The sequence below is a fragment of the Ascaphus truei genome, chromosome 5 (genome assembly GCF_040206685.1).
Source record: "Ascaphus truei isolate aAscTru1 chromosome 5, aAscTru1.hap1, whole genome shotgun sequence".
Taxonomy (NCBI): Eukaryota; Metazoa; Chordata; class Amphibia; order Anura; family Ascaphidae; genus Ascaphus; species Ascaphus truei.
The window spans coordinates 280,804,038-280,817,199 of record NC_134487.1 but is presented as its reverse complement, the minus strand read 5'-3'; the positions used below and the strand labels follow the sequence as shown (position 1 = coordinate 280,817,199).

The window sequence follows — 13,162 nt, the reverse complement described above, 5'->3', positions numbered from 1 at the left end:
AAATTCCCTTATTAAAAAGATATTCTCATTGCCTCCATTTTCAATTTGGGATATAACTTTGTGTAGTATATTCAGAGCATTTTAGTATTCCAACAAATTAAAGCAGAAGAAAACCAGAAAGATCTCAATCTAAACACAATGTTTGGGTAGGAAATAAAACATTGCTGAGGTGGACATTCCTGAAGATCAGAATCACTGGAGTGTTTTTTGGAAGATGTTTCTAGATTCAACTGGGCACTCTTTCATTCTGCTGAAGTTCTGGGAGTTTATGAAAACGTCATGAACCATTTTCGTTGTTTGTTTCCTGGCTCTGGGCTTTTGATCCTAAAATGCTTTTAATCTCTGGGGAATGTCTGTGTGTTACTGCTGTGTGGGGCTGCTGCCCTTGTCATTAGGGAAGGGATCCAATTGCATGCAGAATAGGAGGAGTTTTTAGCAGGCAGAGCCTGGAAGGACACAGGGGCAGATGAAGAAGTAGGTGGATCACAGTGTTACAGTCACAGTGAGGAAGGTGGAGTCTTACATGACTGACCCCGAAAGCAGTGAAACCAAATCTCAATGTGCCTGCAGTTTCTATGCCACAGCTGCCTGTTGCGCTCTCTCCCCCCCCACCACCATTTCCGCTTCCAGTGACTCACTACAACATTTTAAGAAGAGAAAAAGCTGGTCCAGTGGCCCCTTTTCTCTCTCCTTTCTTCCCTCTTTTAATAGTAGCTCCCAGTCCCATCAAGAAAAAGCCCCTGCATTCCCTAACTCCTGGACTCTGGGAGCCTGCAGCCTGCCTCCTCTTCTGAGAAGTTTCCACCGCGTCTCCTTCCAGTCCCTGAGATTTGCATCTACAGGAAGGATCTGGTAAGTCTACAAAATATAGTCTGCGCTGGTATTCTTTCTGTCTCACCGCTGCTAAAGTTTAGCAAGAAGTCTGCCAAACACGTTAACGTGACAACTGACTGCAAGTGACTGCCACGTTTTTAGCTTAAGAGAATGCTATGTTGGGAAGCTGATGGTTAGAGTGGCTGCTGCTTTGTTTTACTGACCTGAGTGAGGATTAACATCTTATCAATGTGACATAGATCTGTAACAGAACCGAGCTGAGACACAACAGAGCTGAACACATAATTCAGTTAGCATGTTCATGCAGAAGCTGTTTTGTAGTTCTCTCTTTATCATGGTTAAGATATACAAGCTAACATCTGGATACGATGTTAACAGTTATGGATTGTGTTGATATGTGTGTTATATGATTGCTACTTTGTAGGTTCTTATGCATGAATAGTGTTGATTGGTCAATATAATATACTGTCTGTATTTTACCGTGCCTGTAAAATTCCATGTCAGCGCTGCATACCGCACGCTATACTGTAATTGTGAAGCGCTCCTATATGAAATAGTTATTTATATAAAATAAACGTACAAATGGAAAATGCATAGGATCAGTGATGGGTAACTTAACATTTCTACGCTTTAAATTCAAAACACGCCAACCTTCTCACCCCCCTGTACCCTATGTTTCCACTTACCCTTGCTTATAGATTGTAAGCTCTTTGGCGCAGGGCCCTCCTTACTGACTGTAACAATGTACGTTTCTGTTTGTTTTATTGTTTTTCTTCCTCCAACCCTATTGTACTGCACTACAGAATATGTTGGCGCAATATAAATGATAATATAATGCAGCCTTGTATTAATTATGTCAATTGTGTATTTGGACATTGTATTCCGTCCCCCCCCCCCACTTTTTATCTGATGTTTAAAAATAAATATTCGTACTTCCTTTTAGGGGATAGGGAGTTGGTTATGGAAACGGCCTGGTCTGGAGCCTGTCAATAAGATCAATGTTTTTTTTTCTTTACATTTTAGAGGAAATATGGCATCAACCTCTAAGAGTTTATTTCTCTTTAAATGGTAATGGTGGCTTATGGGTGAGAGGTTAACCCAGGGGTGGGCAACTGCAGTCCTCAAGGGCCACCAACGGTCAGGTTTTCATTAAACCCCTGCCTATGCACAGGTGGCTCAATCAGTAGCTCAGTCGAAGGTAGGTTCAATAAGTGGATAGGATATAATGTAAAAAATAGAGGAATGGGGATTAGGCCATAGGCCGTGCCTATAGTGCCGTCGATGGCGACGCCGTCATGACGGGTGACATCACCCGTCGCCACCGGTGAAAGTTATATTTTGCCGGGCAGCGGCGGCGCGTGTTTCCGGCAATTTGATTGGTTCAAGAGCCGTGACAGCCCTTGAAAAATCAAATTTTGCCGGCTACCAGTTTTCGCGACGTCGCTTTGTCGCCGTCGCGCGCACTATAAGCGCACGCGGCAGCGGCAATGCGTTTGTTTTCGGGCGACGTCGCTGGCACTATAAGCACGGCCTTAGGCCAGGTCCCTGCTTGCTACTGCAGCGCCCGCTGTGGTGGACGGTGCAGGGACAAGAGCCACCCCAAAATTGGGCCGGGCCCGCTGCGAGGGGGACCCCCGCGCTACGCCGACAGAAACTCCTGCGCTCAAGAAAATTGAGATCAGGAGTCGCGATGGAGCGCTAGGCCACGCCCCCGGCAGTTCAGCCAATGAGGGCGATCCTGCCGGGTGACATCAAGGCCGCGCCCCCGTCATGCCCCCCCTGTCTTTCCCCCTGTAGCTCACTGCAGACCTCGCAGACGCACGTGCAGCGCAGGCAGCAGGTCCGCAGCCTCATAGGGTATTTCAATACTACAACTCGGAAATATTTACAAAATCTTAAAGATATAATTGTAAACAATACCCATTTATTATAGCTGAGAAATGCGTCGTTTTCTCCCTGATAAAAACTTCCTCTTCCCAATGCATGACAATGGAAAATTAAGCAATTTTCATGATTTCTTCAATTAAGCAATCTTCATAATTCCTTCACTTAAGCAATCTTCATAATGTCTTCCTGCTATCTTCTAATAAGAGCTTCCCCATGGCATTTATGTTTTGAGATATTTCCATAATTAATTATGTTTCGTTTGTAATTCAGTTAAGATTTTGGAAAACACAATGCAATATAATTAGCCACTCAAAGTGCGAAAGTTCCCAACCAAGTTTACTTTGTTTCACTTTCAACAATAGCTCCATTATTTTACGGTTCATTATAGGTGGGAAATGTTTAATAGTTGTAATAAAATAAACAAATGTGACAGCGCATATGGTTGTGTTTCATAGAAATGGAGTGCCTGGTCTTTGATGTGGGAACCACAGTTTAAAACCCAGTATCGGCACCTCGTTGTTCTTTAGATACTAAAATCGGATTGTTAACTTTTTGGGGCCTGGAGGCATTGTTTTAGTAAATTGGGCAGTATTATTATTATTACCATAACACAAAAGATATTAACAGATTAACCTCTGTGACCACAATTTAGTTCATCTTATTCTTTTTTGACCCCTAAAATATGCATTTTACTTTACAACAATTACACCTACAGTACAAATACAAATAATTTCATTTGACATATTCCATGTAGTACAATGTTTCTATATTGCGAGTTATCCTTTGCTTCAGGTCGCCCCTCACAAAGTCTTTTTGAAGTGATTGTATTTAGCTGTTGATTTCCCATGGGAAACGCATTACCGCAGTATTTTAATGACTGTTGGGGAGAGAAATTCCCTGTTTTCTCTGAAAATGAGCATGCCACCCTGTGTAGTGATATAGAGCAGGGGTTCCCAACTCCAGTCCTCAATAACCACCCCACAGGTCAGGTTTTCAGGATATCCCTGCTTCAGCACAGGTGGTTCAGTCAAAATTACTGAGCCACTGATTAAGCCACGTGTGCTGAAGCAAGGATATCCTGAAAACCTGACCTGTGGGGGGTTATTGAGGACTGGAGTTGGGAGCCACTGATACTAGGGTATATTTAACATACACTTTTAGTACTTAAAAGGCTTACACTTCATATTAAAATAAGTATGTTCCATTTAGCAATCATCGCAGACCCAATAATCGTGGCACTTTGATCACTAATGTTCAGAAAAGTGGTCACTGATTGACTTAGGCTGTTAAACACTGAACCTGCCTTTCTACTCAGCTCTCAACTCTTTGGAGTCTCTACCATTGATTTACAATATGAGAGCTTTTTAAACTGAGATTTACATATAACAAGTTAATAAGATTAGTTGTTCTTAGTTAATCATCCTTACTTTCAAGAATCTCACGCATGAAACTCCCTCTTATCGCAGTTTTTCTTCTTCAATATTTCTCAAAGGCCCATATCCACACAGCTCCGTCATTGACTTATCGATGCGCTTACTTAAGTTAATATTGTTGTGTTTTCTCCCACATGCTCCCCCTGGGTTGAGAAAATATCGTTTGATCTTCTGGGACCAGTCAAGACAGTCCCTTCCAGAGGGTCTGAGCAGGGGGTTGCAACTTATATTATACTTTCACCTTTGCACTATTTGAGTCACGATTTTCTTTGATATCACTATTTATGAGCTATATATATTCACTGTAATTTAAGTGATCACTAGCACTTAATTAGCGCCAGTTTTTTTCACCAATCACGTTATCACACTTACTTAAGTTAACGCATCATTAAGTGGTAACGGTATCTTTAAAGCTCAATAGCAGTGTTACATACTCTTTTTTGCTGGCGGGGGCCTTGCATTTCTATAACACAGGGTTGCGCAAACTGGGGGGCGGGAGATTTTTCTGGGGGGGCGCGGTGGTTGAAGAGGTCCTGCTCTCTTCCCCAAGGCGTTTAAATGAAATGCCGGGAGACCGCGTGAGGCCTCTGCAACTCCACTTGCCGTGATTCAGTGGGCTTCGGCGACACGTCACCATGGCAACGCGGCACCCCTGCTATAATGGACGATAGTGCTAATAATTTGCAGCAGAGGAGTTCCCTATAAGGCTTGTAATATAGTGCGCGCTGGTGCGTGTGCAGGTGCGCGCACGGCGTTGCGCGTGCACGTGGTGCGGACATTTCGTTTGTAGAGGGTAAGCGGTGAAGCGTGTGGCTAGGGGGCGTGGCTATGATGTCACAATGCTAGGCCGCGCTGTGATTGGTTCATAGCATCACGTGGCACGACAACAGCGCGAAAATAGAATTCTCTTGTACTTTCTCTGGTCTGCCGCACCACCGCTCACGGGCGTGCGCGCGCGTCTCGACTGTATCAACGTCAGCCTCCCACAGTCAATTGTAATTGACGCTCGCGCACGGTAGCGCAACAGCGCGCTTTATATTACAGGCCAAGGCTGCGTCCATGCAGCCTACGACCACCTGGAGGCGTGTGTGCGCGTGACATCACCCGCTTGAAGCAGGAGCGTTTTGTGTACAAGGTAGACGCATCCTGGTGCTGTGTCTGACGTCACAGAGCTGGTTCGCCCTCATTGGATGAACCGCTCAGATTCAATTGATTTCTCGCGCGCCGCACACCCCCTCCTGCTGTCGCGCACGCGCGATCATTGCCTTAAGGACGCAGCCTAACAATGCATATCCACAGAGGTCCGTTAAACTTAACGCAGGGATTTAACAAGACATTAGTTGGGTCATAGCTAAACTTGGCTATACACATCCAGACCTTGAAATAGATTGTTACAGGGCCTGGATGAGTGTGAGATCACAGTTAGGTATGACTTAACTGACGTATCGTTATTGGATGGAAGTAACGCCACCCTTGGGTAAGACAGGCTTAACGCCATGTCATTTGAGGCTAACACAAGGCAGCACTAACTTCACATGCTAATGATATAATTAACGCCCATTGTTTTTGCCTATATATATATAAATATTGCATTTACTTTTTATTTTCATATCTTGCTGTCAAATTTTCCAGCAGATTTTTGTCTCAGAGAAATGCTGCTATGAAATATGTATATATTTTTTTAACCAATCGCTTAAAATTAAGCTCATATGAGAAATGTGCACTATTATCCCCCAAGTTTGCAAATCATGTGAAATTGTCCCATGTTCTCAAACATGTTTTGGTTTTGCCAAAATATATTCTGCATGTTCAAATTAGCTTTGTTTTTCCGGTCTCCCAGGTGTGTTTAAAGGTACCTCTCCATGTATTGTATGGATGTGTGTTTTAAGGTATCTCTCCATGTATTATATACAGTATATGGGTGTTTAAAGGTATCTCTCCATGTATTATATAGATGGTCGTTTAAAGGTATCTCTCCATGTATTATATAGATGGGTGTTTAAAGGTATATCTCCATGTATTGTATGGATGGGTGTTTAAAGGTTTCTCTCCACATATTAGGGAGAGGCTCAGTGAGTAAAGACACTGACTGGCACTGAGAGTTTGGTGAGTTTGGGGAACCTGGTTCAATTCCCGGTGTCAGCTCCTTGTGACCTTGGGCAAGTCACTTTATCTCCCTGTGCCTCAGGCACCAAAAACATAGATTGTAAGCTCCACAGGGCGGGGACCTGTGCCTGCAAAATGTCTCTGTAAAGCACTGCGTCCAACTAGCAGCGCTATACATAAACATGCTATTATTATGTATTATATAGATGGGTGTTTGTGAGTTATACAAGTCACGAAGTTCTCTCTACTAAATAGAACTTCAAGAAATGTCCACATTTTGGCAGCATCTTGATCATCATAACTTTGTGCTATAACAGTAATTGAACTAAATATTATTGCCAACACAATTTGAAAACCTTTAAAGTTCCACCCAGATCTGAACAAGTGTGTAAGCCACTTAATTAACCTTCAATCCCCAATTTATCATGAGATATTTGCAGGACATTAAATAATCGGTTACTTGTGTGACTTTGTCATGTAATCTACAGTGTTTGTTTTCTTTACAGACTTTTTTTTAGACAAAACTGGGAAGTCGCTTGTGTCTTGCAGCTTATTGACACACTCCAGCTGGCTTCTGTAGTGCACAGTTCATGTCCACAAAATATTTAACATTTTTTTTGCAAGTTCTCTCTCCTGAAATCTAATAATTGTCCATCCAAATCAGGGGTTCTCAACTCCAGCCCTCAAGACCCCCCCCCCCCCAAACAGGTCAGGTTTTAAGGATATCCTTACTTTAGCACAGGTGGCTCAATCAGTGGCTCCGTCTATGACGGAGCCACTGATTGAGCCACCTGGGCTGAAGCAGGGGCTGATTGAACCACCTGTGCTGAAGCAGGGATATTCTGAAAACTTGACCTGTTGTGGGGGTCTTGAGTACTGGAGTTGAGGACCCCTGGCTTAGGTTCTTAAGCCCCTCTACAATCCCTGACTGATATCACCCAATTTCTTGGCTCCATTTCCTCTCTGAATGAGAAGAGTGAGCTGCTAGTTCTTGGGGATTTCAACTACAATTGGCTTGACCCTAAAAACCACAAAATCCAGATACAACTCAAGTCACTTAACCTATCGCAACTCATTTCCCAACCCTCACGAATAAACCTGAAATCGCACAACCATTCCTTGCTAGACTGGATTCTCTCCTCAAACCCCAGCAGAATCCAATCCTCTGGCATCCTTCCTGATATTTTCAGTGACCATGCAATAGTGTACTGTGTAAGGAAAATTAAACCGCCCCATTCAAGCCCTAAAGTTCTCCTCACTAGAACATTTAAAATTTTTAACCCACAACAGTTTCTGGATGACCTTACCAACTGCCCATGGCACAGAATCGATTTAATTCCCGACCCTGATTCTGCGCTCGACTATTTCCAATCCGAGTTCTTAAAACTCTGCGATACCCATGCTCCACTACGCAAAATAAGGGTACGGGGGGCCGACCTTCCATGGGTTACACCTGACCTTATAGCACTCTACCAGCTCAGGGATGCCTTGTGGAAAAGCTACAAAGTAACTGGCACTACCAAGGATCTCAATCACTACAGATGCATGCGGAACATGTGCACAAGGCAAACAAGGCACGCAAAAGCACAATATTACTCTGACAATCTCCACCAGAATACATCAAACCCAGCTAACTTCTGGAAGGTTATCAACAATATATTCCAGCCTCCTAACCATCAACAACCAAGTAATATCACTAAGGGGGATATTACTCTGACAAACCCCACTGACATTGCAAATGCATTCAATGATTACTTTGTGGGGTGTGCCACTAACTTATTAGTGAAAAGCAGCCCAAACCACAAACCTGAATCTCATCCTGGGAGTACCCCTACAGTCCCACCCTCTCCCAACACTGCCCACAATTTTCAATTTGGCCCAGTATCTGAAGAGGAGATTATACAAGCGCTCCTCAAACTAAAACTAAGCAGCCAATGTGGACCCGACTTACTACAATCTAGGTTCCTACGACTTGGTGCCCCAGCCATTGCCAAACCAATTGCGTCCATAGTCAACTCTATCCTGTCTGCAGGCCATATCCCTAAGACCTGGAAAACTGCCAGAGTTGTCCCAATCTTCAAAAGTGGGGACAAAAACACTGTCTCAAACTACAGGCCAATCTCTCTTCTCCCAATTCTATCCAAAGTCGATGGAAAAATGTGTCCTCTCCCAATTAACCGATTTCTATACCAAGACAAATTTCCCTAGCCAATTCCAATCTGGGTTTCGTCCCAAACACTCCACCGTAACTACCCTGCTAAAAGTTTGCAATGAAATCCAGTGTGGAATGGAACGGGGACAACTCACTGGTGCAGTATTCCTAGATTTTGCAAAGGCTTTTGACACAGTTGATCATGCTATCCTGCTTAACAAACTCCAGAGCTCTGGAATAGGGAAGCATGCTTTAAACTGGTTTCAGTCCTACCTATCAGGAAGATCCCAACATGTGTCCATCTCAGGCTCTAACTCCAACCCCCTGGATATCACCTGTGGTGTCCCGCAAGGCTCTGTTCTGGGGCCCCTACTCTTCTCAGTGTTCATTAATGATCTTCCCACAGCTTGTAAGGAAGCCTCAATACACATGTATGCAGATGACACAATCCTATATGCACACAGCCATAGCCTCTCTGACCTTCAACACATACTTCAGTCTGACTTTTTGAGACTCGAAAACTGGATTTCCCAAAACAAACTGTTTTTAAACACTGACAAGACTATAACAATGGTATTTGGGACAAAGACTAAATTTGTAAAGCTTCCAGTGACTGAGCTCCTGATTAGAACCAACGCTAACACCACCCTAACACCTGTCACTGGTTTTAAATACCTGGGCTTATGGTTTGACTCCCACTTATCATTCGGGATGCACATTGATACCCTGACAACCAAGACCTATGCCAAGCTAGGGGTACTTTACAGGAACAAATCCTCCCTAAGTCTCCTGGTCAGAAAGCGTATCGCACAGCAGATGCTAATGCCAATTATTGACTATGGAGACATAGTATATGGCTCGGCTCCTCAAACCCACCTTAGCAAACTTGACACCCTCTACAATTCAATTTGTCGTTTTGTTCTCCAATGCAACTACAACACACATCACTGCGAAATGCTCAAAGAACTAGATTGGTCATTACTCGAGTCTAGGCGCAAAGTTCACCTTTCCGGTCTTGCCTTTAAATTCTTCATGGGCAAGCTACCCAGCTACCTGAACAAGCTCCTCACCCCTACCACTTGCAGCACTTATCACCTGAGATCAGACTCCAAAAGACTATTCATGGTCCCAAGGCTCAACAAAGTATCCGGACGTTCCTCCTTCTCCTTCTGTGCACCCCAAAACTGGAACAACCTACCAGAGACTCTCACATCCACCACCAGTTTAAGTTCTTTCAAATCTAAAGCTGTCTCACATTTTAACCTGGTCTGTAACTGTTTCATACGCTCATAATATATATTTTCTTTAACTGTGCACGCAATGTCTTGTATATAATGTTATAATGTCTGTTCATTTATGTAACTGTACTTGAAACCATGTATTATTTGTTTTACTCTGTGCCCAGGACATACTTGAAAACGAGAGGTAACTCTCAATGTATTACTTCCTGGTAAAATATTTTATAAATAAATAAATAATAAAAGAATGATGCAGTAGATAAAACAATCATGACGAAGATAGAGCCCTGTACCTAAATGTAAGTTCCTCCTGCTTTCAGTCATGCCTTCTTGGTTTTCCGGATTTATTTCACTGGTAGTATTTGGTTGAGGGAAGGGTTAGATTAAATAGGGTGGCAAGCTTGAAATGTAAAAGGAGGATACGTAGGTCCGAAGTCACAGGGCCGTGATGCATGACATGGCTTCCAAGCTACGGTGACTGCCATTCAAGCCAATGGCAGTTACGGTAAGATAGGGCGCGATTTACTTGTGTCGTGACTTCATGACTTCTGGCAAATGTTTCTATACATAAAGCCATCTCCAAGTTCTTGGAAACTTATAACAGCAATCAGTGGGGGTGTTGTTTTAACATGATCTAAACCTGCAGTGTCCCAGAGTTAAATTGTGCTCCTTGTAACACTGTGGACGCGTCAGTTCCCAAGGTCAATCATTTTCAGACATAAAAGTAACATTTCCCTTGGTATATATTATATGCATGCTAAGGCAGGGGTGCGCAAACTGGGGGGGAATTTTTTTTTTGGGGGGGGAGAGCACGGGCGGTTGCAGAGGTCCCACGCTCTTCCCCAAGGCATTTAAATGGCCACTGCAACCTCTACTTACCGAGATTCAGCCGGCTCAGGACGTGTACCCAAGGCAACGCAGCATGAAATTATGCCGCGGGGTCATGAGACATCATGCCACATGATCCTGCTCTGTCATTTGACGCTGCGTTGCCATGGGAACATGATGTCAAATGACGCCGCGGGTCACGTGACATCACACGACCCTGCAAAGTGATTTGATGCCTAACTGAGGTAAGGGGGCGGGGGGCGAGAGAGCGGAGGAGAGCAGACAGGGGCGCAGCAAGAAAAGTTTGCGCACCCCTGTACTAAGGCACAGTTAGGTCGCTGGGATCAGAGTCAAATAAACAACAAAGTGCAAAATGAGCTTGACTCTAATACAAGGGAGCACAATCTTTTTCCCCTGCGCCCCCTCTCCTCATGGCCCCCCTCCTCTGGTGTTCATGCGTCACCAGAAGCCGTCTACACCAAGGTAATGAGAAGTTACAGAGGCTTTCTGTCAGGAATCGGCGTCCTCCGCGCTCCCCACACAGAGTACTCTCTCCCCTCAGGGAGTCCCTGGACACACAAAACAATCCTGCTTTACCGACCTCTGTGGCTCCCCGCCCCTGCCGCCGTCGCGGGATCACTCCCCTCGGCGATTCCTTTGCTCAGCGCCGGGCGCGCCCACGGCCTCCTGCGCGCACACCTGCACCATCCACTGGCTCGGTCCACACGCGTACACGCGTTACGGAGCGCGCTCATTCTGCACACTCTTCCCGTCCCCCGGACCTCAGGCTCCGCCCCCGCACACCACACGAGCATACTCAGGTTACCAACAAGACTCACCTGGCCTGTTATGCCTGCACCAATCTGCAGTGTCTCCCTGTAGCTCTTCCTGTCCCGCCTCCGTTCCTAATTGGACCTTCCTGCTTTATCTAGCTCCTCTCTGCTCTCAGTCTTTGCTCGACATAGTCTCTGCATGGAAGTACTTCTGGATTCTCTCAGTGTTTTCACAGGTTCTGACGCGGCTTGTACCACAACCCCCTCTGGCTCTCGATCTCAGCACTCCTTGGACAACGCTCACTCTGGTTACCCCTTGAACACGGCTTGGACTACGACCTATCTCCGCTCTCCACTCCCTGACCTCGGCAAGGCATTCTTCACTCTATCTCTACAACCGTTACCGGCAAGTATTGTCTACCTTACTACACCTGGCCTGGCAACACTTTATACCACACTCCGGACACGCTCCCTTTGCTGCGGGTGCGTGTATTACCACTTCCCCCTTCGGATCAGGGGACGGGTCTGGTCTGCGGGCAGCACCGGCGTAACATTATGTCGAGCCCACAAGACGCAGACCAGACCGAACTTCAACAGTTTCTCTCCAATCTGCTTCAGCAAAACCAGGCCATGGCGGATCAAATTGTGGCACTTACACGCCAGGTCGCAGTACTCTCAGACCGAGTACTGACCGCGACCTTGCCAGATGTAAGCGCAGTTAGCAGCTCTGATGTAAGGATTCCTCCCCCCAAGCCTTTTGCAAGTGAACCGCAATAATGTAGGGATTTCCTAAATCAGTGTGAGGTACAGTTTGAAATGCCCCCCCATCTCTACAATACTGGTCGCAAGAAGGTAGCCTACATTTATAACCTCCTCACTGGCAGCACCCTAGCTTGGGCTTCCCCGGTTTGGGAGCGACGTTCTGATCTTACCCAAGATTACCCGGCATTTAAAGCAGAGTTCCAACAAGTATTCGATTCCCCCGCTCGTCGGGAGATGGCATCTGTTTCTCTTCTCCAGATCACTCAGGGACGGCGAATGGTGACACAGTATGCTGTGGAATTCCGGACTCTAGCAGCCGAGACTAACTGGGGACAAGAGGCTCTCGTCTCCGTATTCTGGCAAGGCCTGGCAGATCCCATCAAGGATGAACTCTCTCGCCAATCCATGCCGGATCAATTGGAGGTCCTCATTGATTTGGCCGTCCGAGTGGATCAACATATCCAGGTACGCCGCTCAAAGTGTCAGCGCACTCGCTTCCATAACTTTCAGGTTCCGTTCTCCAGTATTCCCAGCAGCACTCCTGCTCCCCCAAGTGCTACCACACCTCTTCGTCCTGCACTGGAGTTGCCAGAGCCAATACAATTGGGGGTACAACACATCCGCATACCGATACGGCAGTTCCGCCACGCCTGTGGATTATGTTTCTACTGCGGATCCATGGAGCATCTGGTTCGGGAGTGTCCACTGCGTCCGGGAAATGGGAACACCCAGTGAGTACAGAGGGGCTCTCTCTGGGTGTAATGTCTCCACGTCCCCTTCATAAAGGTGAACTCCCTAAGAAACTTACATTTCCAGTCTCCCTTTCAGGCGATCAGTTCCAGACTTCTACCGCCGCTTTCATTGACTCAGGAGCTGGAGGAAACTTCGTGGACCTTGAATTCGCCAGGTTAAACCGCATACCGCTCGTGAGGAAGAAGGTTCCCATCACACTCGTCGGTATCGATGGACGTCCTCTTACCCCGGCCCACATCTCCTTAGAGACGACCCCCTTGCTTCTTTCCTCACATCTGCACAAGGAGATCTTAGTTCTCAATGCCATTCACGCTCCTGGGATACCCATCACCCTTGGTCTTCCTTGGCTACAGCTTAACAATCCTCTCATTGACTGGACTTCCTCTGCTCCCATCT

The 13,162-nt window shown here is 45.7% G+C and overlaps 1 protein-coding gene across 5 annotated transcripts in view; it reads left to right on the top strand.

The window, feature by feature from the left end:
• Positions 1-495: 495 nt before the first annotated feature.
• Positions 496-13,162, top strand: part of TSPAN9 (tetraspanin 9) — a 267,323-nt gene continuing 254,656 nt past the window's right edge. For all 5 annotated transcript variants that reach the window (XM_075602263.1, XM_075602261.1, XM_075602259.1 and 2 more), the window contains exon 1: positions 496-852. The gene's annotated coding sequence lies outside the window, so the exon portion shown is untranslated. The remainder of the gene's footprint in view (positions 853-13,162) is intronic.